Here is a 24748-nt window from a genome sequence, read left to right as displayed (position 1 = left end):
GCTATAGAATTAGTTAAGTGACTTTACTTGAAAGGTTCCTCAGAAAAATTTAAGTAACTATAAATAGGCGACTCATTCTGGTGTGACCATTGCTCTTTTCAACATTCTTATACGCTAAAGTATTCTACAACCAAAAGAATTGTAAATGAAAGAGGCGATGGTGGCCTCAGTCTGATTTCACTACACTATGTTTCCGGTTACTACACTTTACAATGAACAGCATGCATCGTAATTTTACTCATTACTATATTCTGTCCTCTGCACTTGCATAAAAGAAAACTGGTATTCTCCTTTTACATGTATACAAAGTTCGACTTGGGTAGACGTGTCGGTGCTGGTGGTGAGATGCATGTGGCTAACGCAGCTCTTCACACCTCATGCCCTCAATGGCAGCTGGAACTACGAGCTGTAGCACTCGTATAAGCTACTGCACGTCCGCCATAAAATCTGGGCGCAGGAACTCTTACAATCAGCCCCAGTGGCATAGAGACGGCTTCGACTACCATTCGTCGCATTCTACTCCACAAACGGCGACGATATTCGCCTCTTCGCTGTTGCACAATCACTTTTGCGTGAGCACAGTTACACACGTCCGCTCACGTCAACACTCCCCAGGCCATTCCATTGTTCAGTCCCTGTGTCTCCAGCTACCTCTAGCTACGCTCGTATCACCAAGAGTGGGGGCGTTCCCCTACCACCTTTTCACCGAAATCATTTAGTATTTAAGAATATTTATATTTATTACCCTGGAGTTCATACCAGTCATAATAATTTACTACTAGCGCTTTATAACATTAAATCATACAGTAATAACTTATAATTACCAAGAAAAAGAATACATTTGACTCCGAGAGCTTAGTGCATTGTCTGACAGGCAGCGCTAATTCCCAGTTTCGCCAATAGATGGCATCAGGGTGCACTCCCTGGCAATCTCACACCAGCGCGCCCGTTTCCGACGCGCGGGCTCCAAATTACTGTCAGCCCACCATAATTTCAGTTCCGTTTCAAGTGCTTACAGACACTCACTCTTAGGATCTGCAATGTCAGCAAATATTTTGTCTCTAGAAGAGGTTGTTCCTTGTGACGTGACCTATCACTCCTAGACCTTTACTGCAAAGAATTTGAAACACTATGTATAACAAAAAGACAGAGATTTCGAAGCGAGATTTTAGACTGCAAAACATTTTCAGGAATAGATGTGGGCTGTGACCATAATTTATGATGGACTGCAGATTACAGCTGAAGAAATTGTAAAAACATAGAATTTTAAGACGAAGGGAACTAGATAACCTGAAAGAAGCAGAAAGTACTGAGAGCTTCAGAAGGAGCATTTGGTAAAGTTGGACAGAAACAGGTGAAAGGAATACTATCGAAGACGAAAGTGTATCTTTGAGAGATGAATTGGGAAGGGAGGATCACTTAGGTACAAAGACAAGGCCTAATGTAAAACCGAGGATACCACATGAGAAACTGAGTTTAACTGACGCAAGAAGAAAATTCGAAATAGAACAAATGAAGGAGGAGAAAGTGGGTACAAATATCTAAAAAATGAGATTGAACGAAAATGGAGGCATGACTAGAGGCTAATTGGAAGGTTGTAGAGACAGGTTTGGCTAGACGATAGATAGATACCATGTGCAGGAAAACTAATACAACTTTCAAGGAAAGACAAGTGACTTTATGAATATGAGGAGCTCATATAGCAAGTCAGAGCAAAACAAAGAAGGGGAAGCTCAAAAGTGGAAGGAGTATACGGCGGGGCTGTACAAGTGTAGTAAAAAACTTAAAGACGGGAGATGTACCCTCAGACTTGTAGAAGAAGGTATTAAATCCAGTGACAAAGAAGGCAGTTTTATCAACTGTTGAAACATCTTATACGAAGTGCTTACAGAAGACTGGATAAACTTGTAGAAGCTGAGCCCAGGAAAAGTTAGTTTTCTGGAGAGATGTAGGAGTACCCCAGTTAATATTTATTCTACGTCTTATCCATGAAGACATGTTGAAGAAAGGCAAACCTATTTTTATAGGATTTTCACATTTATAGGAAAACTTGATGGACTACGTGTTCTGAAATTTTGAATGTAGGATAAATTAAATACTTGGACCGAAGAAAGATAATAGCTTGTACAGAAACCAAACTGCAGTTATAAGAGCCGAAGGATATGAAAGGAAATCAGTGGTTGAGAAACGAGGGGCTCAGTGTTGCTCAATCTGCACACTGACCAAGCAGGAAAGAAAACGAGGAAGAAATTTGAAAAGTAAGTTTAAGTTTAAGGAGAGCGATTAAAAATTTCGTGTTCTGCCGATGATATTGTAATTCTGAGTAATAAGACGAACATCAATAAAAATAAGAGAAGGGTAATGGAATGTAATCGAGTTAAATCATATGGTGCTGAAGGAGTCAGATTAGCAAATAAGTTGGTGCAATTAGCTCTTTGGCAAAAAATTGATGAAGTGGAGAGGATACAAGATACAGACTGCCAGCAGTAGGAACTACGCGCGGGCATATGGACACGTACTGGCCACAGAAATGTATCCACAGATCACCCCAACCGTACTATCAGTAATGGGCCGATATTTAATGTCGTCTCTTCCGAAGAATTTTTCTCTGTATTTTGCAAGTTCGTATTTTCAAAAAAAGGACAAACGAGCACTAATAGATTTTACTTTCTCGTAAGCATTCATGTTGGAAATACCAGTTTTTTTTTTTTTTAAAAAAAAAAGAAAACCTGAACCGTCATACGATTTTCCAACCTTTCTTGGTTGCGTATTATTTAACCCTTTATCTCTCCTTTTAAGCGGATTACAATCTTGATTCAGTTTTGATGATCAGCTTCAAGCATGCACACTTCCAAAATAAAAATCATCAATAGTATGTTTCTTCTTTTCATAAAAATTATCTTCTCCGTTTGTTTATTAATAACTCTTCACAATAGAGATAGTATGGTATACATTACCGTCCAATTACAGACTTCAATGGACAAAATTATAAGAGTAACACCTTCTTTTTCGTATTAACAAGGCTATAATTTATTCTGTGTCGAATCTGCTAGCCCAGCGACGTCGTCCTTTGGCGTGCCATGGCTGTCGACTCAGGGCGTACAGCGATCAACTTCCGAAGCTGCCGTTACCGTCCTGATGCCAGTCCTCCGTCGTTATTTCAGTGTCCGTGAACACATAGAACATAAGAACATAAAAAACACGACTCACAGTAAATATTTTACATTTTTTACGTCTTACATTTATGAATATTAACTACATGCTACTCAACATATTACAGTATTCTCACTGCAAAATCATACGTTGGAACAGCGTTCTTGAAGGAAAGCAATACTGACCATTAAAATGTGCGATATTCACTCAAGAATATCAGCACATAGCCCCGCCTCCTCCAGCGGTTCGGTATATGATTGTGGCATAATTCAATTTTAACTAATACACTTTGAGTACTTTAGAAGCATCATTATCGTACATTTTCGGTATAGTATTGTAGATATTATTGCGCATTTAATTGCTATTCTGTGTCCAACAGTTCCATCTTTACATTATTGGTTCAGAGGCTCCCTTATTATATTAACAAGTATACGAGGATTGGAACTTCAATAGTGGAAACTATTTATTTACAGCTCTTACAAAATAGGTACGTGTTTCAAAGCTTTACTGACCTTCAAAGTAGACACCAACATTGTGTGTAGCCCGTTGCCAGCGATGTGGAAGTCGTGGAATACTCTTAGCAGTGCAAGTAGTGTTGAAGGTTCGAGCGGCAATCTCTATTGCCCGAAGAATTTGTAGCAGGTCTGAAGCGAATGAAGTGAAGTGTTTCCTTCAGTTTAGAAATCCAGTTGAACTCACGAAGGCTTAAGTCATGGGAGTGCATTAGGTGGTATAGCACTTAGCAGTCATATCAGTCAAACAAATCAGTAACAGCTTTCACTGTACGTGCTTGAGCAATGTCCTGCAAAATGATTGTCAGGTTCTGCAGAAAGTGTCATCACTTCTGTCTCTAAGCTGGTCGTAGATTGTATCCCAGAAACGAACAGAAAGAGTTTGGCGATTTCATCTCTTACTTTTTCTAAATCTAATCTATCATTATCACACTGCAGCTTTAAATTATTTAATTGTTTCTTAACTTTACCAAAATATCTTCACTTTCCTTTCTCAATTTATTAACCGATTCGCCTATATGATCTACTGCTTGTTCGAGTTTATTATCTACATCATTATTAGTCTCTTCAGTACCAACATTGCATTCTTGTTTGACAGTGATCTTAAAATTACGAAGCTCTTCAATTGTTTCATTTATCTGGGTCTGCATATAATTCTTTTCCTCCCTAGAATCATTAATATGTTTCACTAGTAGTCTATTCACAGCCTCTGTCTCGCTTCCCAAACTTACGATTCCTGTCTTTACTTCCTTAAGGGGCTCCGGAAAGGCTCAAAATCATGAAAAGTTCAATTTTTACTTTTTTGCGTTTTCTGAATCTGCAGACTATTACCTTTTAATAGATATATAATTTATTCAATTCAGAAGACTACAACTATTTTTAAATTTTTTTTGAAATGTGTTCTACATGGGCGTGACCCACTGTGGCGCTGTTAAACTGCTGTCAAATGGTGTTATTATTAACGTCCGTGTTCATCAGGTACATTTTAGTGATGTGAGATAAAGTATGTGTTGTGGCTAACCTGTGATGGTTTAATATATATCGCTGGTGTGATTGTCGATTGTTTCATGTTTATTTACTCTGTCGTTATCTCGAAAATATTCGTAATTAATTCTGTTTCTTGAGTCTCTGTTTTGTTGAAGTATAATAATGAGTAAAAGTAAAGTTATTAGAAATCCTCTGAAGGCTTTTAAGAAAAGGAGAAATGTTGGAAAGCCAAAGGTATGTGTTATTACTGTAAACAATAAAGACGATAACCAAGTGAGTGAACCTAACCTCTCAAGTACACCTGCCCATAGCAGTCAAAGTGGGAAAGAAAATACTTCACAGAAGAAGCTTGGTTCAATGAGTGAAAACTATGAATGTTTTATGGGCGAATCGGATGTGAATGAAATATTTGATATGTCGGTTCTCAAAGGAATTTTTTCAAACTGTGTAAGATGTATTCATTGTAGTGAAGTTGGTCTGGAACTCTCCATAATAAAGCACGTAGGACTTGCTAGTGAAATACAACTGAAATGTGATAACTGTTCATACATGACCATCTTTTGGAACAGTGTTGCAGTAACTGCAACTGAAGAAAATGGTAGCAAAATCTACGAACACAACAACGAGCGATGCTTGCTTTAGACAAGGAACGCCTTCGGGCTGCAGACAGGGCTGTAAAGAGTCTAGAAATACAAGCAAGAGTAAACAGGAGGAGGAACAAGAGGAAGCTGGAGGAGGAGTTTGCAGAGGATGAAGATAGTCCATCCTATGGACCTGGAATGCACTAAAAAGTTAATCCAATCTTTGTCGCTCGATTCCCAAAACTTTTATTTTCTCATACTAATTACATGTTTTCTAAGGATCTTCCAACCATATGTCTTTCAGACTTTCAGTAAATGTTACACAGTACCTTCTGCATAATTTAACACAGCCTTTTTCCAAAAAACTGTATATTTTTGAATATATAATTAAAAAATTGCAAAAAAATGTTGTGAATTTTCATTACAATTGAAAAAAAAAATCATCGTTAATAACTGAACTAAAATTTTGTAAAATTCCTGTGTTAAGTTGTAGCCCATATTCCAATAAATAATCTGTAAAAAGTTCAACTTCGTACCTCAAATACTTTGTGAGGAAAGTTATTTTAACATTGCAAGTATAGGGCGTTCCGGAGCCCCTTAAGGTCGTTCTTAAACACCTCTTCCATTTTATAGCTGACAGCATTCTCCAAGGCAGCACTATGATCCGTCAAAGCATTTTTAATCTTATCATCCGTAGAGTCACTTTGAACGGCCTTGCCATCCCTAAGGGTAGCACTACTACCGGTCAAAGAATTCTTAGTCTTATCATCTATGGTATTACTCTGGGCAAGAAAAGTGTTCTCAACAGCAATTTTAATCTCATCATCCATGGTAGACGAGGCTTTCTTTCCCTGTGTTTCAACCATTTTCTTATTGTATTAATTGAGTATTGATTATGAATTACCTTTCCTTTGAGTAATTACAATAAATATTAGGAGTTAACTGTTTAGTTATACCCTGACTTTTCGTTTAATCTGTGTGTTTACTATAATTACTTAACCAGTTAACTCTTTAACTTGTCATCTAGAAGTTATAAACCGCCTGACACTCAAACTGAGATCACTAATGAAAAACATTACTAGTTATATTTCACTAAACTCACCGGATTTCTATCAATTAATAATGTTCGTTGTAGTTGCGGTGAGACTACCCGTCGAAGGCAGGAGGCGGGCGATGGCTGCAGTCGTACCGGCGCTCTGGCGGCGTGCTACAACCCCAAGACGGATCAGTTACAAATCGTACCACCTTCTCTGTAGACGAAACCGTGACGCCGTTAGGCTGTTAGTCAGGTGGCTCGTATACGCTTATTCTCACCAACACCAGAACCTGTTAGAAACTTCCTCGCATTTTTATATTTTCCACAGGGCCTCTTCTTCTTTTCTTGTGTTTTCGTCTTCTTACTTGTTCTTCGTTTCCTTTCTTGTTCCTTCTCTCTTCTCCGTCGTCTTCTTTCTTCTTAGTTTCAAGTTATAGGGTTGGTTCGTCAGTTAATTTCGGTTTGGCTTTATTTTCGTGCCCTTATTTTCTCCGTTTTTTGTCCTCTCTGCCCATACTGTTACCACATATCATTGTCAATAATCCAGTATTCTTCAGACCAGTTCGTGCAATCTCAGTGGCCACCTACTACGCGCGGATATCTGGGCACGTACTGGCCACAGAAATATATGCACGGATCAGACCGTGCTATCAATTATATTGAATGTGCCGGTATTTAACATCGTCTCTTCCGAAGAATTACTCTCTTTAATTTGCAGGTTCATATATTCAGCGGAAAAGGACAAACGAACACTAATAGCTTTTACTCTCTCGTAAAGATTCATGTTGTAAATATCAGTTTCCAAAAAAGACTCTTTCACAATCCTGAGAAGAGCGCGCACCAGCGTAAAGCATATCTCTGATCCGCGTAGCGTAACTTTCAAGATATTTCACTTTCACTATTAAACTTTCAATAAAATTTAAGAGCTGTCAATAATTTTCAGATAAACTTTAACTATTATCACTGATTTCAAAAAAGCTCACTCACAATCATGAGAAGAAAGTAATCAAGCCTTTAACCAAAAAAAAAACCATGGATTTCCAATGTTTCTGGGTTGCGTTTTATTTAACCCTCAACTCTCCTTTTTAGCTGATTAGGATCTTGATACAGTTTTGATGATCAGCTTCAAAAATGCACACTTCCAAAACGAAAATCTTCAACACCAGTTTTTTTTCTTTTCACAATAATTATCTTTTCCGTTTGTTTACTGATAATTCTTCACAATACACATAGTGTGATATACACTTCCATCTAACGACTGACTTCAATGGAATACAGGCATAAACCGAACAAAATTAAAGTTAGTAACACGTTCTTTTTCGTGTTAACAAGGCTATAATTTATTCTGTGTCGAATCTGCTGGCCCAACGACGTCGTCCTCTGGCGTGTCATGGCCGTCGGCTCAGGACCTACAGTTAGAAACTTCCGAAGTTGCCGTTACCGCACTGGTGCCTGTCCCCCGTCGTTATTTCAGCGTCCTCGAACACATGGAACACAAGAAAATAAAAAACACTACACATAGTACGTCTTTGCATAATTATAACGTATTACATTTATGAATATTAACCACGAAACTCGTTAACTACATACTGCTTCATATATTATAGTATTCGTAGTGCAAGATCATCTACCGAACATCTTTCTTGAAGGGAAGCGGCGCTGATCGTCGAAAAATGTTCGATATTCACTCAAGAATATCAGCGCAGAATAATATTTTTGAAGAGGAATGTAATGTAAATTTAGATGTTAGGAAGCATTTCTGAAGGTATCTGTGAAGAGTAGCGTTGCACCGAAGTGAAATGTGGATGATGAGCAGTTCAGACAAGATAAAGTCGATGATCTTGAAATGTGGGGCTGTAGAAGCATGCTAAATGTTACATGGGTAGGCTGTAATATATCCAATAACTAATGAGAAGGTTGCGGAACCGAAATGGAGAGAGAGTGGATATATGACACAATTTGAATAGAAAAGATGGATCGGTTGATAAGACGCATCCTGAGGTGTAAAGAAATAGGGATACAACAGCTGTGCTGCGGCAGACATACAGAGAAGAAGAGGCTAGCCCCTGGCAGACTAACGTGGAAAGATGAATGAAAACAGCCTTCAGACTGAATACAATAATAACAACGATGACGATAAGCTAAGTACCTCAACCTTTCTATCGAGGTCAGAATTTTCTCTTGATTTTCCCCGTTACAAATACGGGGATCTTGTATGTTACCCTACGAATTTGATAGTGTACAGTAAAACATTCTAGTAATGGTCACCGATATCATTGTGCTTATACCAATGTTTGGGCTGAATTACAGCTGTACTTCAGGATTTTAACAATTTTACGTATTTTCAATATCACCACTGTTAGAATCTGTACATATTATAGAAATCGTCCCTGTCTACTCCTAAACCAATGGACCGATTTCAACCAAACTTGGTACACATATAACTCGCTCCCTACAATGAATCGCTGTGAGGGTAAGAACCACCAACCTGTCAAAGGGATGGGGGTGAAAAATGTAACCCATGAGGTGGCATGACGCGCGAATACGGAGACTTTATTCAACCAGTATCTGAGAAAGAGAGCAGTTAGTGACTTGCTACAAACTCATAATTTCAGAACTTTAAGTAACGTTTTCTTATTGACAACCCCCCCCCCCCCCCCCACCCAAAAAAAATAATGAAAGGAACGAAAAAAAGTTTGTTGCTTTCCTACATTTTCGCTGTTGAGGTTGTGAAACTGCCGTATCAGGCACGATGTTTTAATTCATTACTTCTTTACTACTAAGTCTATTTCCATCACATTTTGCAGCACCACACATGACATTTAAATTTATTACTTCTTTGCAACTATCTCTATTCGTAACACATTTCTCGTGCAGTATTCACATGTACCACTGAATACACATACAAAATTGCCATTGTACGACTCATATTTCAGGAGATATGATCTAAGACACTGAGTTCCTTAAAAAATTGCCGTATCGTGCACGATGTTTAATTTTATTAATTCTTTGCTACTATCACTATGCAAAAAACATTTCACATGATATATCCACATACGCTGCTGACTGTAGGACACCATAGTTCAAGCGACATGACGTCATACTTAGTTAGTTACATGTTCCATAGAGCATCTGAACCACTGTTGTAACTAAATGTTAGTTTACGTGTTATGCATACATTATTAGTGATAACGTTAACGAACACATTATGATTTCATTGTTATTCATGGAACTACACTTAAAACAAGTTTTCTTTGTTTTTTTTCTGCCTTAGAAATTCGTCAATGAATTAGAAGACGTTTCCCAGGAGAAATGATTTTAAGTTAAATTTAAAACTTACTTCATTACCTGACAGACACCTCATGTTATTTGGAAAATGACTGATGCATATTGAACCCATTCATCAGCCACTGACAGCTTTAACAGTGGGTAATAAAGGTCGTTTTTCCTATAGCGTTGTATTTATGTGCATCACTGTTCTATTCAAATTGTGATGGATTATTTACGACGAATTATTAGCAAAAATACGTATTGTGGCGGCCCAGTTAAAATGCCTACGTGAAATTCTTAGGTGAACATCAAATACTATTCTTACTGCTCGCCTTTGTGAAATCAGTGCTTTCGTTCTAAGTATCGAGTTACCACAGAAAATTATTCTGGGCGACATTGTTGAATGGAAATATGCAAAATCTGTCACGAGACTGATACATTTGTTTCCAAGATTAGTACCTACACGAAGAGGAAAAGTAGTTGAACTTAATTGTTTCAGAAACTCAGTAATATGCTTCTCCCAGTTCAAATTTTCTTCAGTATGTAATCTCAAGATTCTAGAGCATTATACCCGACTTACTGACTCCAGTTCAAGTTGTGTGTCAATTGCTGGTACAACTATATTTGTTGTACAGAACTGAACGTAAGGAGAGTCCATTTTAAGAGGCCATTTAATAATTCTTTGGGAAATATCATTTACTGACTCTTCTGATGCTTTCTCCCTAATGGTATTCACGAGGGAGTACCCAAAAAAGAATACCGGAGTAACACTGCCCTGGGGGGGGGGGGGGAGCTTGTCTAGTACGCATTTCTGCCTCTAGGCGTTTATAGCGGAACACATTACCAGTTCAGTGCCGCCTGTATTATCTACCTGGCTTGTTCTGTTCACCTGCTAGCGTAATCTGGTTCTTGTTTCGTTTTCTATGATTGCAAGTTTAAGTGAACTACGTGCAGCAGTCACATTTTGTTTTATAGTCGGTAAAATGCTGCTGAAACTGTTATAATGTTGAAAACAGATTACCAAGTGCACGAGTGGTTTGCTCGATTTAAAACGATGACATGTCAGTTGATGACGAACCTCGTTCTGGATGTCCGTCAACTGACCAAATCGGCGAGATTATTGAAAAAAAAAATTCGAGAGCTTGTTATCACAGACCGTCGGCAGACAATTGATCAGCTCTAAGAGATTAGTGCGTTATCCTGGAGCTTTGTTCAGCGAATTTTAAGGGAAGATTTGAAAATGAAAAGGGTTGGTGACAAGTTTGCACTGCAGATTCTGACTGACAATCAAAAGGAGTCGAATTGAAACGCTTCTTGCTTTGAAATAACAGCTTGAAACTGATCCAGATTATCTGTCAGAGGATATTACTGGCGATAACTCAAGGTGCTATGGTTACAACTGCCGATCTGACGTCAGTGAAGAAGTCAAGAAGGAAATGAGGGAAAAGCTGTTAGACATTTCTAAAGATGAGTACAAAAATGTTTTGAACAGTAGAAGCACTGGTGGGACAAATGTATGAGTCGTGATGGGAAGTATTTGGAAGGGGATACCGTTGTTCTGTAAACAGTTTGAAAATATATAGCTTTTAAAGAATATTTCGCGTTTTTTGAGTATCCCCTCATATTATAACACTTCAAGCAAAAAGTATTAATTTTGCTTGCTGAACGTTAAGTGAAAGGTCATATAAGAAATAGGAGTGGACCTAAAATTGAACCATGTGGGACTACCTGTGCGATTTTTATCCCAATCACTAAAATTTAGTACATTTCAGACATTGTCTAAATCATTCAACACAACCTTTTGCATTCTGATTGTGAAGTGTGATTCAAGCAAGCTGTGTGTAAAGCCATCGGTTCCATACAAATTCAGTTTTTCCATTGAAGTGGCATGATCTACACAATCAAAGGCCTTGAGGGTATCGCAAAAAATACCAAGAGGCAACATATTATTACTTAAGGCTTGTACTATTTGATGAGTAAATGGGTAAATAGCATTCATGGTCGAACAACTCTTTCTGGAATCCAAAGTGTGATCTTCTAAAGAAATTGTTTGCAATTAAATGTGCGACTTTCCGTGAGTACCTTACTTTTTCGAATATTTTGGATAAAAGATGTCAGTAATGTTATTGGATGATACTTATTTAAACCTGTCTTGTCATCTTTCTAATGAAGTGATTTAATAACACAGCTCTACAAAATAATTTTTTTTTTTTCGTTGCCAGGGAAGTTTGAACGAAAATGGGATATTGTTATGATACTCATTCCGAGTATATTTGTACTTTTTCCAAATTGGCTCTGGTTTTTGAGATATAGGTTATTTGTGGAAATGAGAGTTTCATGTGGATAATATCGACTGCAGGGTCCATATATGGTGTAATGTATTTGCTACCTGTTTTTTAATTAGTGATATTGTACTATCTTTATTAAACAATTGTGCTCAGGGAGTGCATCTGTGTGGTTGAGGATTACATCATGCAAACATCACACTGTCAGCATGTGTTCAGTCCTGTTGTGCGGTGCGTGTGTTGAAGATATTGAGGGTTGTGCAGATTTGAATTCGGCGGTACTCGACATTCATTTGTTGGCCGAGGTAATCCCCGCAACAGCCGATAGGTAGCGTTCAGTGTAAACAAGAAAAATGGCGATGGTCGAAAGTCACACACATGTGCAGTGCAGCTGCAAGGAGATAGAACCTTTTCATCGTGACGTAGCAAATAAGAGGTGAGTATTCATTTCACACAAAACAATTAATGATGTTTGTTGGATGTGATTGACATGCAAATACAAGAAAGTTCTGCATAATATGTAGTATTTGTGCAATTTTGTTTTAGGAAAACATGAGTTCTTCACGCCGTCTTTGCGTGAACCATCCAGATGAGTTCTGCTACATTTGTGGTGAATACGTTCTTCAAAAGAACAGGAAGAATATCACTCCTTTTGTGAAGGAAGCGTATCTGGCATATTTCGGAATTAAACTTGGAGATCAAGACAAGGCGTGGGCACCCCATAAAGTTTGTAAATGCTGTGTGGAGTGCTTACGGCAGTGGACAAAACGAAAAAGGAAAAGCTTAAACTTCGGAGTGCCTATGGTATGGCGAGAGCAGAAGAACCATACAGATGATTGCAATTTTTGCATTGTTAATGTGAAAGGTTTTAATAGGTTCAAAAAACGAAAGTGGGAATATCCCGATTTGGAGTCAGCAAGAAGACCGGTGGTGCACAGCAACGATGTTCCTGTACCAACCTTCACAACATTACCCACGCTAACATCATCAGATGACGATGTGCACGGCGAGGAATGTACAAGTAGTGGTTCGGAATACGAAGGACGTGAGACACATCCCCAGCAGTTCGACCAGAAGGAGCTCAGTGACTTGATACGAGAACTCAATCTTTCAAAGCAAGCATCAGAACTCTTAGCATCCAGGCTTAAGGAAAAGAACTGTCTTCATCCAAGTGTTAAAATAACAGCTTACCGGACGAGAGAAGAAAACCTTCTTCCATACTTCAACCAAGAAGAGGTTATAGTGTATTGCAGCAATATACCTGGACTTTTACTTGAATTGGGGCTGCCGGAATATAGACCAGAGGACTGGCGTCTCTTCATAGACAGTTCCACTAGAAGTTTAAAATGTGTTCTCCTACACAATGGCAATCGTTACGCATCTATTCCAATTGCCCACTCAACAAAACTTTGTGAAGCATATGCTAACATCAAGATGGTTCTGCAGAAAATTCAGTATATGCAGCACCAGTGGTTGATTTGTGTTGATTTGAAAATGGTGAACTTCTTGCTTGGACAACAAAATGGATACACAAAGCACCCATGTTTTATCTGCATATGGGATAGTAGGGCAAAGCACGAACATTGGAAGCAGAAAACATGGCCTCCAAGGGAACATATGGCTGTTGGTGAAGCAAACATCATTAATGAAACTCTGGTTAGTAGGGACAAGATTGTTCTTCCACCATTACATATTAAGTTAGGACCAATGAAGCAATTCACCAAAGCTTTAGACAGAAATGGTAATTGCTTCACATACATCTGCAATACGTTCCCTGGACTCAGTAGTGAGAAACTTAAGGCAGGAATATTTGATGGTCCTCAAATTCGCAGGCTCATCAACGATACCAATTTTACAAGTGTCATGACTGTCACTGAAGCATCGGCCTGGAACAGTTTTGTCGCTGTTGTAAAATGTTTTTTGGGCAATCATAAAGCTCCCAATTACGAGGAACTGGTAAGGAGAGCGGTTCCATCAAGATATGAAAGGAATAGAGGAAAGATATAAAGGAAGATGGGACAGGCATATTATGGCAGATTATTGTTGGAATCTGCAACGTGACTGTTCTGAAGAGACCTATAAAAGGAAAGCGTGCAGGAAGCGGTTCGTCATGGACGGAAAATGATATACTTATAGAGAAACTTTTCAATTATGTTTTATACGTGGACAAATGCCTATCAGGTTTTCATAGAAGCTATTTATAAAGATTATTTTCTTTTTTCATTGTAGTTTGTAGCGCTCGAGTTCAGAATTAGCAATTTTTTCTAATTTTTTGAATAAATCATGCATTATCTCAAAAACTAGAGCCAAACTGCATAAATGGTTGCTATATTCGTCCTCAGCACCACTAACCCATCCTAAAGCCACTCAAATATCCTTGGCAAGAAAATGAGTGTTGACCAGTGTAATTGATGCATTGTCTTCGGGAAGGGAAGTCATGAAAAGCAACTATGACAGGAGGAGCAAAAAACGGTTTTGACACTACAAAAATTCCCAATTAACTTTACAAACATATTTACAGCAAGCTGTCACCTTGTTATAGAAATATAATTATGGTGTACAAAGAGTGCGACAAAATCCATGATATTTGATGACGATGTAATCCAACATCGCCTCAAGGAATTTTTTTAGTCACTAATAACTTACACGGTACTAGAAAGAGCTGTAGGGGTAAAAACTGCAGAGAAAGACAGAGGTATTTGTCGTGCTAACAACTTCTTTAACGTTTCTAATGATCAATAACGTAGTAATCAACGGCTGGTTACAGAGTAAAGGCTGATAACTAGCTGGCTTCTCGGCTTACTCTCACGTCCGTGCCAGCTCTTGTTACTGCAAGGCATGTACAAATGCACCGACTCTAGAAATATCAAACTGACGTTGTCAGCCATACTGTTTATCACTCATATGAAGAGATTGACACAGGAGAGGAATTCGTGGCAGGTCGCATTAAACCAGTCAGGACATAGATGAAAAAAAAAAAGAAAAAAAGCAGAGGGAACCTTCGTCCAATTGGCGACAGAGAATGAACTGCACTGATCCCTCCATAACTACATCTCCTTGAAAGAATCTTTTATTTTTATGATGGGCAACGTATCCCTCACAGTTCAAGAAGCGGAACTGTTCTTCACAGACGCTTATACAATAATGTATCGCATACCGAGGTGAAAAACTAGAAATCTTCGTCCGCCATCTTTACATCTTTGTAACATTGGATGGGTGTATACTCTTTGCTTCTCTAATCATACCACATTCCGTTAGGAGTTATTCATTATAAAACTTGCTTTCTCTTTTCTACATGCCGAAATATCAATCACAAGGCATGTACAAATGCACCGACTCCAGAAATTTGAAATTGACGTTTTAAGCCATACTGTTTATCACTGCGTAGGTTAAAGCCATTAAAAGCACCCGATTTTTATTTTGGTTCAAATGTTCAAATGTGTGTGACATCTTATGGGATTTAACTGCGAAAGTCATCAGTCCCGAAGCTTGCACACTACTTAACCTAAATTATCCTAAGGACAAACACGCACACCCATGCCTGAGGGAGGACTCGAACCTCCGCCAGGACCAGCCGCGCAGTCCATGACTGCAGCGCAAGACCGCTCGGCTAATCCCGCGCGGCTTTTATTTTGGTTGGCGCAGCTGTCACATCACAGAATCACAGTCAGAGTCGCTGACAGATATTGTCTTTCTTCTACTCAAAGCAGGATCATCGATATTATGCAGTCTTCTTTCTTATCTGCACTGTATTGATGAAACCTAAAATAAAATTACTTTGGCTTATCCAATTTTGGCTCAAAAACTCTGAGTCTAGCTTCCGTACGTCATAATTTTCAAAATTGTGGCAATTACATATGCACTTACAAGTAGCCTCCACAAAGGAAGTAAAAAAATAGGTTAGGTCATAATAAAACAGAGAAATAGGCACTAAACCTGAATTTAATCAAGTAAATTTCATTGCAGATTTGACTTTCCGGTTTGTATGGGAAGAGTTTCAGAGGCATTTGTCGTGTTAAAAACTTCTAGTAACGTTTCTACTGATCAATAGGACAGTAATCAACTGTTGGTCACAGAGTAAAGGTTTATAACTAGGTGGCTTGTTTACTTACTCCCATGTCCATGCCAGCTCTTGTGATGTTACTAAAAGTACCATCTTGTGTCACTTCCTGGCAGATTAAAATTGTCTGTGGGACCCGGATTCGAACTCGGGACCTTTGCCTTCCACTGGCAAGAGGTCTACCAGCTACCCAAGCACGACTCACGGCCCGCCCTCACAGCTTTATTTCCGCCAGTGCCTCCTCACCTACCTTCTGAATTTCACAGAAGTTCTCCTGCGAACCTTACAGAAATAGCACTCCTGGATGATAAAAAAATCTAAAAAAATGAATTGTTTTGAGTTACTACCATTCCCATGTCAATGGCTCAATTACGTATTTTAGCCCGTCTGGAAAAATTCCCTATGTCAGTGATGCACTGGATGTGTCACTAAGGACATTACTTATTAAGATGGAACAACTTTTCAAAATACTCTCAACCCTGCAAGAACTTCTGTTTTACAGAATTTATGTAACTGTATTAATTTCAGTGAAGTCTGTTGATGTTACTTCTAGTTACTTACAGTTTTGTGGAACGACATTTTTAATGTATTATCTTGCTTTGTAAACTGAACCATTTAATCCTGTATTTGCTGATACGTTTAAAAAGTGATTGTTAGAAGAACTTGCAACTTGTGAATTATTAGTCACAACATATTCATTTAGTTTAATTGTTATGGAACCTTATACACTGGCTAGCCGTCCTGTCTTCCATTTGACAATGTCCCACATAGTTTTAATCTTATTATCTGAATTTTTTATTTCTATCAGGAATGAATGCTTCTGAACATTTTAATGAATTTCCTTAAAATACTACAGTACTTTTCGTACTATGAAAGTAATATCGGATCTTGGGTTACTCTGGCCTTTACATATATTTCTCTCTTCCTCTTACATAAAATATAATTCCCTTAGTTTTCTACAGTTAACTTTTTTTTAGTGGATCTTTTCGCTAATTCTTTAGGAAAGTAAGTTTCAAATACTGACACCAATTTGCTATGGAATAACTTGAATTTGACGTTAGCATCTCTTTTTACACATACTTCATCCCATGCCACACCTATCAGCTTACTCTTAAAACACTGTTTCCTGTACTTATTAATAAGCATCACTTCTTTGTAGGAACATCCTTCCAGGTCATAAGGTGACATTCTGTTTATTTCTATTAATTGTGCACCGTGATCAGATAGTCTGTTAGAAATTGGGTGCACATTAATTGTTTCAGCCTGAGCACTCTCTATAAACATGTTATCAATCAGTGTTCTACTCATGAGTTGGGCATTTGACTACTGAGATTAGCCTGAAATATCCAAATAATAAGTTTAGTTCATTTTACCTGTCCAAAAATTTTAAGAAATTTACGTTGATATCTCCACAAACTATTAACTATTACTTTTAGTCTGTCACATAGCTCAATAATGCGTCTAGATTCCTCACAAATACCTGGAAGTTTTCTAGAGGGAATCTGTAGACTACAGCAATTATCAGGGAAGTATTCTGCAGTAACAACTAACGAGCACATGCTTCTGGAATCTGATCTTCTTTTTCGATGTTAACTCCACACGAAAATTATGCCAATCTATAATTCCTGATATTTAACTTCTCCGTCCCTTTGGTTACGTTGTGTTCAGAGAGAATATCTATCCCTTCACAATTTTCCATATCTTCAAGGCATAGAATTAGCTCATTTATCTTGTTTTTCAAGTCTCGAGTGTTCTGATGAAACAAAGTAATTTTATTTTTTTGAAAACTGTTGCACTTATGCTTTTGTACTGCTCTAATTCCTTTCAAAACTCCATGTCTGTAACCTGGCTCTAACCTGAAACATGTGGCCCTTTGATTTGAGTAATCACAGGGATTTTGTCCCGTGCGCTTGTGGCACTCTTCACACATTTTGCAAGGTGATTAGTGTACCCCAGCTGAGATGTGTGAAAACTGCCGCATCATGCAGGACATTTAAACGGATACTTCTTTGCTAGTAGCTCTACCCATAACGCATTTCGCAGATGCTGTGCACATATGTAAATGAATGTACCTGCACAATTCTATTATTGTGCGGCACACGGTTCAAAAGGTATGACGTCATATACACTGAGCTGCGTGAAAACAAAACTTAACGACGAAATCTGTACAGATATGTGTGATATACAACGTGTCTCATTTATCTTGACCAACCTAAATAACTGTTTGTCCAGATGCACATTACATAATGTTTCAAGCAAATGTTATTTAGCCGTCAGGTGGACATCAACAGCACGATTGCCTTCGTTGTAGCTTTGTTTTTTACAAAGATATGAACAGCGGTATGACTTTTTTAAATGGCACCCTGTATTTTGTATTTGGTAATTCATTTCCTCTCCTAAAGACCTATTCACTAAAATACAACGTTAATAATTACATAAAAAACATTGACTATGAGCCCGGAATCACAAACTCGTCCACTTGCTCGAGTTGTCAGAAAAAAAATGAAACCCAAGTAAAAGCATAAAACAAAACTGACTTTGACTCCCCTGTAGCACTGCCCAGGGGTAGAATATTCAAAGGTGCTCAAAGTGGTGACCCTGGACACCGATACACCGGTGCATTCGTTGAATTACTTACTGCTTTCAGTGTTGCCTGCTGAAGAGAAGTACAAGCAAGCAGGATACGTTCCTGCATGTCCTCTGGAGTTGTTGGAATGTTGCGATAGACAACTTCCTTAATGCATCCCCACAGAAAACAGTCCAGAGGATTTAAATCAGGAGACCTAGCAGGTCAAGTAACTGTTCCTCCTCGACCAATCAATCTGGCAGGATACCTTCGGTTCAGAACACGGCGTGCACACAAGGCATTACGTGCTGGACATCCATCGTGTTGATACCACACAAGCCTACTGGTTTTTAGAGGCACTTCATCCAGAAGAGGAGGAAGAATTCGTCTGAGGGAGCTGGCTTACGCTGTGCCATTTAGACTACCATTGATGAAATAAGGGCCAATAATTGTAGTACCAAGCATCCCACACCACTGACGCTGTTGTGCCACTTGTCCAAGCCATCGTGGGTTGTCGCTGGACCAATAATGCATGTTCCTTGTATTTAACTGTCCTCTGTTTGAGAAGGAACATTCATCGATAAATAGAACATTAGAGAAGACGTTCGGGTTGGTGAGGATTTGCTGCTGTGGCCACTGACAGAACTGTACACGATTCTGAAAATCATTTCCACGCAATTCTTGATGTAGGTGTACATGGTAAGGATGGAATCGGTGATATGAAAGAATACGACGTACACTGGTTTTAGTAATGCCAATCTTGCGTTCAAGCTGTCGTGTGCCCACATGTGGATTCATAGCAACGGAAGCGAGAACAGAACTTCGGCAACTTCGTCTGTGAGAGTGCTACAACGGTTGTTTCGTCGGAGGTTGAAACTTCCCATTTCCTGAAGTGTAGCAACAAGACGAGAAAACAGCCGTCGGGAAGGTGGGTTCTTGTCAGCATATCGCTCTCTGTACGATTCCGCTGCATGCGTAGCATTTCGCCGTCCTTCAACAACAACAATAAAAGAAACGTTATGTCGATGCAGTTTGTAGGAAGGACATCCTCTCCTGTATGCCTTCTCTACACAACAGTATTTAAAAGGACTAAACTGCTGTACTAAATGTACCTGTACATATGAAAACATTACTACAATTACTGTTCTGCTAACTTACATGCCCCTTAGATGAGTAGCATGTCTACCTTCTCTTCGTTGGTGTGTATTCTGCTCACACAACTCTCCAACTGACGATGGCTGACGGATGTGCATCCTACTTATGTTTACATTTGTCCTCTATCACCGTCAGCACGTGGATGTGTTCCATTACCCCGAGTACCTGCACCAAGCGCGGGGAGCGTCAACGTCACTGTTGTGTTATTTAATTAATAATGTGAATGGTACACTGTGATACATTTTTGAATAGGTCCTTAGGAGAGGAAATGAATTACCGAATAAAAATACAGGATGCCAATTAAAAAAGGCATACCTCTGTTCATATCTTTGTAAAAACCAAAGCTACAACGAAGACAACCATGCTAATTGATGTCCTCCTGAAGCTAAAGAACATATGTAACATTTTGTAATTTGCATGTGGACAAACAGTTATTTAGGGTAGTCAAGATAAATGAGACACGTTGTATATTAAATATAATTATGTGAAATATGTGACTCATGTATATGTGTCCAAAGCTGTGGGTAAAAGAAAAATTCGTCCTAAACCTCTCGATCGATTTCAAACAAAGTTGGTAGACATGTTGCTAACTATCTGGAAAGAAATACTATGGGAATAAGAACTAGCAACCTCTTATTGGGTTGGGGTGATAACGTGGAAAGGGAAGGGGTAGAAAGAAATGGACAGACAGAGAGGAGGAAGGAGGACATGGATACAGAAATGGGTGAGGAAGAGAAGGGCAGAGAGAAGACTATGGGAAAATAGATTGAGAAAGGGAAGAGGGACAGCGAGAGGAGTGCCAGAGGGTGGTTGAGACAGGGGAGGACGAAATGGACAGAAAGATGGGGAGGAGAAAATGGAAAGAGAAAGGGGAGATCGTTAGGGAAAGAGGAGAGAAGGAGGGGGATGGAGGAAGTGGAGCGAGAGAGGAGAGAGAAGCAGATGGACGGAGAGGAGAGTGGTGGAAATGAACAGAGGGAGTAAGAAGGCGATGAACGAATGGAATTGGATAAATAAATACTCGGGAGATGTGGGGTACTCGGCTAGTGAAAATGAATAAAACAAATATATCGGCTCACTTCACAAAGAGTGCGTCTCTGTATACACTATCCTGTCTATTTGCGTCCAGTTTGATGTTTTTATGACGATAGGCGAAAGGTGTTCTATAATATAACGTACTTAAATAAATTTCTTATCTACTGTAGTTCGAGAGTTGGTACACGAATAAATGAATCTGGATAAAAACCGCCAGTAGCAGTAACAAATACCACCTATGACACACGAACTACTAAAATTGCAACAAAAATCGAAAATTCTACTTCATAATATACTAAAACAAAAAGCAACATTCTGGATAACTCAGGAAGGTTGTCTCTCGCCGACATAGCCAAAATTACAGTTTACCAGTCCACAACACAGGCGACAGCCTAGCTCCACAGTTGAGTTGAAACAAAGAATAGTTGTTCGTTTTTGTCATTGCCTAGGTAAATTATGCAACTACAGTTGGCCAGGTACACATACTGATACGCCGGCAGCTGGTTGTAAAGAGTAAGTGCAATAGTAAACCATGCGCGAAACGTTTACCCAGAACATAACAGAAAACGAAGGGAACTTAAGGACGGAACTTTAAAACTAGTTTGAGAATCAGCAACTTGCTACGTAATCTTCTCATTATGAGTAACGAAAATTAACTAAACAGAGTACGCGAGAGAAGCTACAGTCCCTACTATTCGTCACTGTCTGACCTTTAAATCTGTCTGCATTAGAGTTTTCGGACTGTAGTAACAGATAAATCTGGATTAAAGGGGCTCGTAACATGCAGATGTCAGAATTTCCGCCTTAAACACAGCGTCAGGAGCTAATCTGCCGTCCAGTGGAATCGAGCGACGTGGCGCAGCGCTCAGCACACTAGGCGTGTATTCAGGACGACGATGGTTCACATTCATGTCCAGCCATCCAGATTTAGGTCTTCCGCGATTTCCCTAAATCGTTCCAGACAAATGCTGGGGTGGTTCCTTTAAAAATGCCACGGCTGATTTCCTTCTCCATCCTTCCGTAAACCGAGCTTATGCACCGTCGAGCTTATGATCGCGCTGTCGACGAGACATTAATCTTCCTTCCTTCCATTTTCTGGCGTTCCTGCAGGCGCGCCGTTACCATTCAGGACACAATTACAGCATAACGCAGGTCAAATTTGTAGCTCCTGAGAGACGCACTTATGTACGAGGAGCGTTCAATAAGTAACGGAACACTTTTTTTCTGAATACACGTTCGTTTTATTTAGAATTCCCATACCATATTATTTCCCACTCTCTTGGGTACAAAACCCTGTTTTTCAACATCCGTTCAATGCGACAACCGTTCACCTTACTGGGAGGGTTTGTACGCTCGCACGGTGCCACTCTACTAGGTGACGTCGGAACCAACGTCTTGCTGCATCGACAACCTCCCTATCATTCACGTGCTGCTTCTCACGGAGTGCATCCTTCAATGGGCAAAACAGACAGAAGTCGTCTGTTAGGTGACGAGGAACGCAGCGGGCACACACCTTTCAGTACCCCAACTGGTGGAGCAGTTTGTCAACGTCACCAACGGATATATCACGTCGAGTAGCGGTTCCAACACTGCAGGAGTTCCAGGTGGGTGCAGTTATACAGCACGCGCCAGATCGTACGAGTTTGCGCGGCCTAGTTTGTTGATGACAGACGCCTCGCTCAACCACTCATCGTGCTTTTGTTCACTACCAGGTCTCCGTAGACATTCTGCAAGTCTCTACGAATATCTGAGACGGTATGGTTCAAATAGCTCTGAGCACTATGGGACTTAACATCTGAGCTTATCAGTCCCCTAGAACTTAGAAACAATTTAACCGAACTAAGCTAAGGACATCACACACATCTGTGCCCGAGGCAGGATTCGAGACTGCGACCGTAGCGGTCGCGCGGTTCCAGACTGAAGCGCTTAGAACCGCTCGGCCACACCGGCCGGCTGCGATGGTATGATTTTCCGCGAAAAGGAACTCAACCACAGGCCTCTGCTCGGAACGGAGCTCCGTCACAGACGCCGTTTTGAAGGCTACGTACAGCGCCGCCTTCTATCGGTACTTCATGAAAGGGTTGAAATGGAAACATTAGACAACGATCCACAACAAGTTACGCATTTTTTCAACTTAATTTGGCCGAGATATAAATGGCGTTGTATTAATAATTGCACTCCCATCGTACAAACAGCGTACATCGCTTGAAAAATGTTACGAAACGCTAAGAGACAACCATGTGGTGCGAATATTGGCATCTGAACTTGTGTATAAGTAAATCGAAAGCAATACGTGAAACAAATAAAAAGATTCCTTACTATTTGACCAATGCAATTACACAACCGGGGTCTCTGCATTCAGCCGTAATCGTGAAGTATCTAGAGGTATTTGATTACTGCAATTTAAAGTGGAACGACAACTCTAGCAGTGTGTAAGCATCCCTCATACTTCCCCACACCCAGAGAGTGTAGAGCTCGCAAAACCAATATCTTTGGGTATGTGGCTGTGCACTGGTCCCGGCAGAGGTTCGAGTCCTCCCTGGGGCATGGATGTGTGTGTGTTTGTCCTTAGGATAATTTAGGTTAAGTGGTGTGTAAGCTTAGGGACTGATGACCTTAGCAGTCAAGTCCCACAAGATTTCACGCACATTTGAACATTTGTGGCTGTGGAGGTGGAAGAGCACACACACAGACAGCTGAGCAGGAAGTGAAAGTTTTGACAAGGAATGTGTACGGGTTGCCTTTCGTCTGTTTTATTTATGTGAACAGTGCGGCCACTTGAATCCATTAACAATGAAGCTGCATTAAAATCATTATAAACTCTCAGCTCTTTTTTTCTGTGTGAGCTTCCTCCTCACAACTGCTAGTTACTGACAACGCTAAGCGGCAGAAATGCGAGTCATGAGTTACAGTATCTCTTTAATTTGTGATCGACCTGGTGGAAAAACCTACAGGTAAGTGCTTGCGGTACGGGCTGGACTTTCACGCATGAATAAGGAGCGTTGCATGTAGGATGTGACAAGAATATGAGAGCGTGCTGAAAAGTAATGCCTCCAAATTTTTAATGTGAAAACCCTTAAAGCTTTTTAAATAAAACAAACGTTATTAACATTATACATATTTTTTCTTCGTATCTACATATTTATTTGTCACCATTGTCAGCCTGGTGACGAACATATTTCTCCCAAGACAGACCAGTTTGTTGATACCGTCACTGCAGCATGTTTGATTTTGTTGACGGACCCACAACCTCATCTTGCACCACTTCATCGTTATCAAACTGAAATTCTCTAACTGTTCTTTAAGTCTTTAAAACAGATGAAAATCGATTGTGGACAACTTGGGACTGCATGGAGGATGATCGATGAGAGTGAACCCAACGCGTCGGATTGTTGCAGATGTCGTAGAGTTCGTCTGTGATCTGTCATAGTCTTGCTGAAGGAGACGGTACTCCATATGTGGACGAACACTTCGAACTCGAAACTGGATTACCACACGCTGTTTCTCACCCACCGACATAGTTACGTTACACACCGCAATTTTATACGTTACAATTCGGAGCCCTCAAGCGGCCGAGGGATGTAAACGTGCAGACATAAAAAGTAAGAATGTATAATGTTAATAAACTTCGTTTTATTAAAAAAGCTTTAACAGTTTTCTCCTAAAAAATTCGGAGGCATTAATTTTCAGTACTCCCAGTACATGTCAGTAATGGTGACGAAAATTCAACTAAATACATAGGGATTACAATTACAAATAACCTAAATTTGAATTATCACATAGATAATGTTATGGATAGAGCAAACCAACGATTGCGATTCGATGGCAGAACACTTAGAAGGTGCAACAGATCTACTAAAGAGACTGCTTACACCGCGTTGTCCGCGCTATTCTGCAGCATTGCTGTCCGGTGTGGGATCCGCATCAGACATGATACGTGAATTGGAGTGGCAATTATTCAAACAAACGCGTTTTTCGTTGCGACGGAATCTTCTCATGAAATGTTAATCACCAGTTTTCTCCTCCGTCTGCGAAAACATTCAGCTGGCACCCACCTACATAGCGGGAAATGATCGTCACGATAAGAAAGGAGAAATCAGGGCTCGCA

General features: G+C 39.6%; 1 protein-coding gene across 1 annotated transcript in view; it reads left to right on the top strand.

Annotated features, from left to right (window-relative positions):
* Positions 1 to 24748, top strand: part of LOC124789576 (protein embryonic gonad-like) — a 416063-nt gene that overhangs the window by 355203 nt on the left and 36112 nt on the right. The window lies entirely within an intron of this gene.

The sequence above is a fragment of the Schistocerca piceifrons genome, chromosome 3 (assembly GCF_021461385.2).
Source record: "Schistocerca piceifrons isolate TAMUIC-IGC-003096 chromosome 3, iqSchPice1.1, whole genome shotgun sequence".
NCBI lineage: Eukaryota > Metazoa > Arthropoda > Insecta > Orthoptera > Acrididae > Schistocerca > Schistocerca piceifrons.
This window is presented reverse-complemented; position numbering and strand designations above follow the sequence as displayed.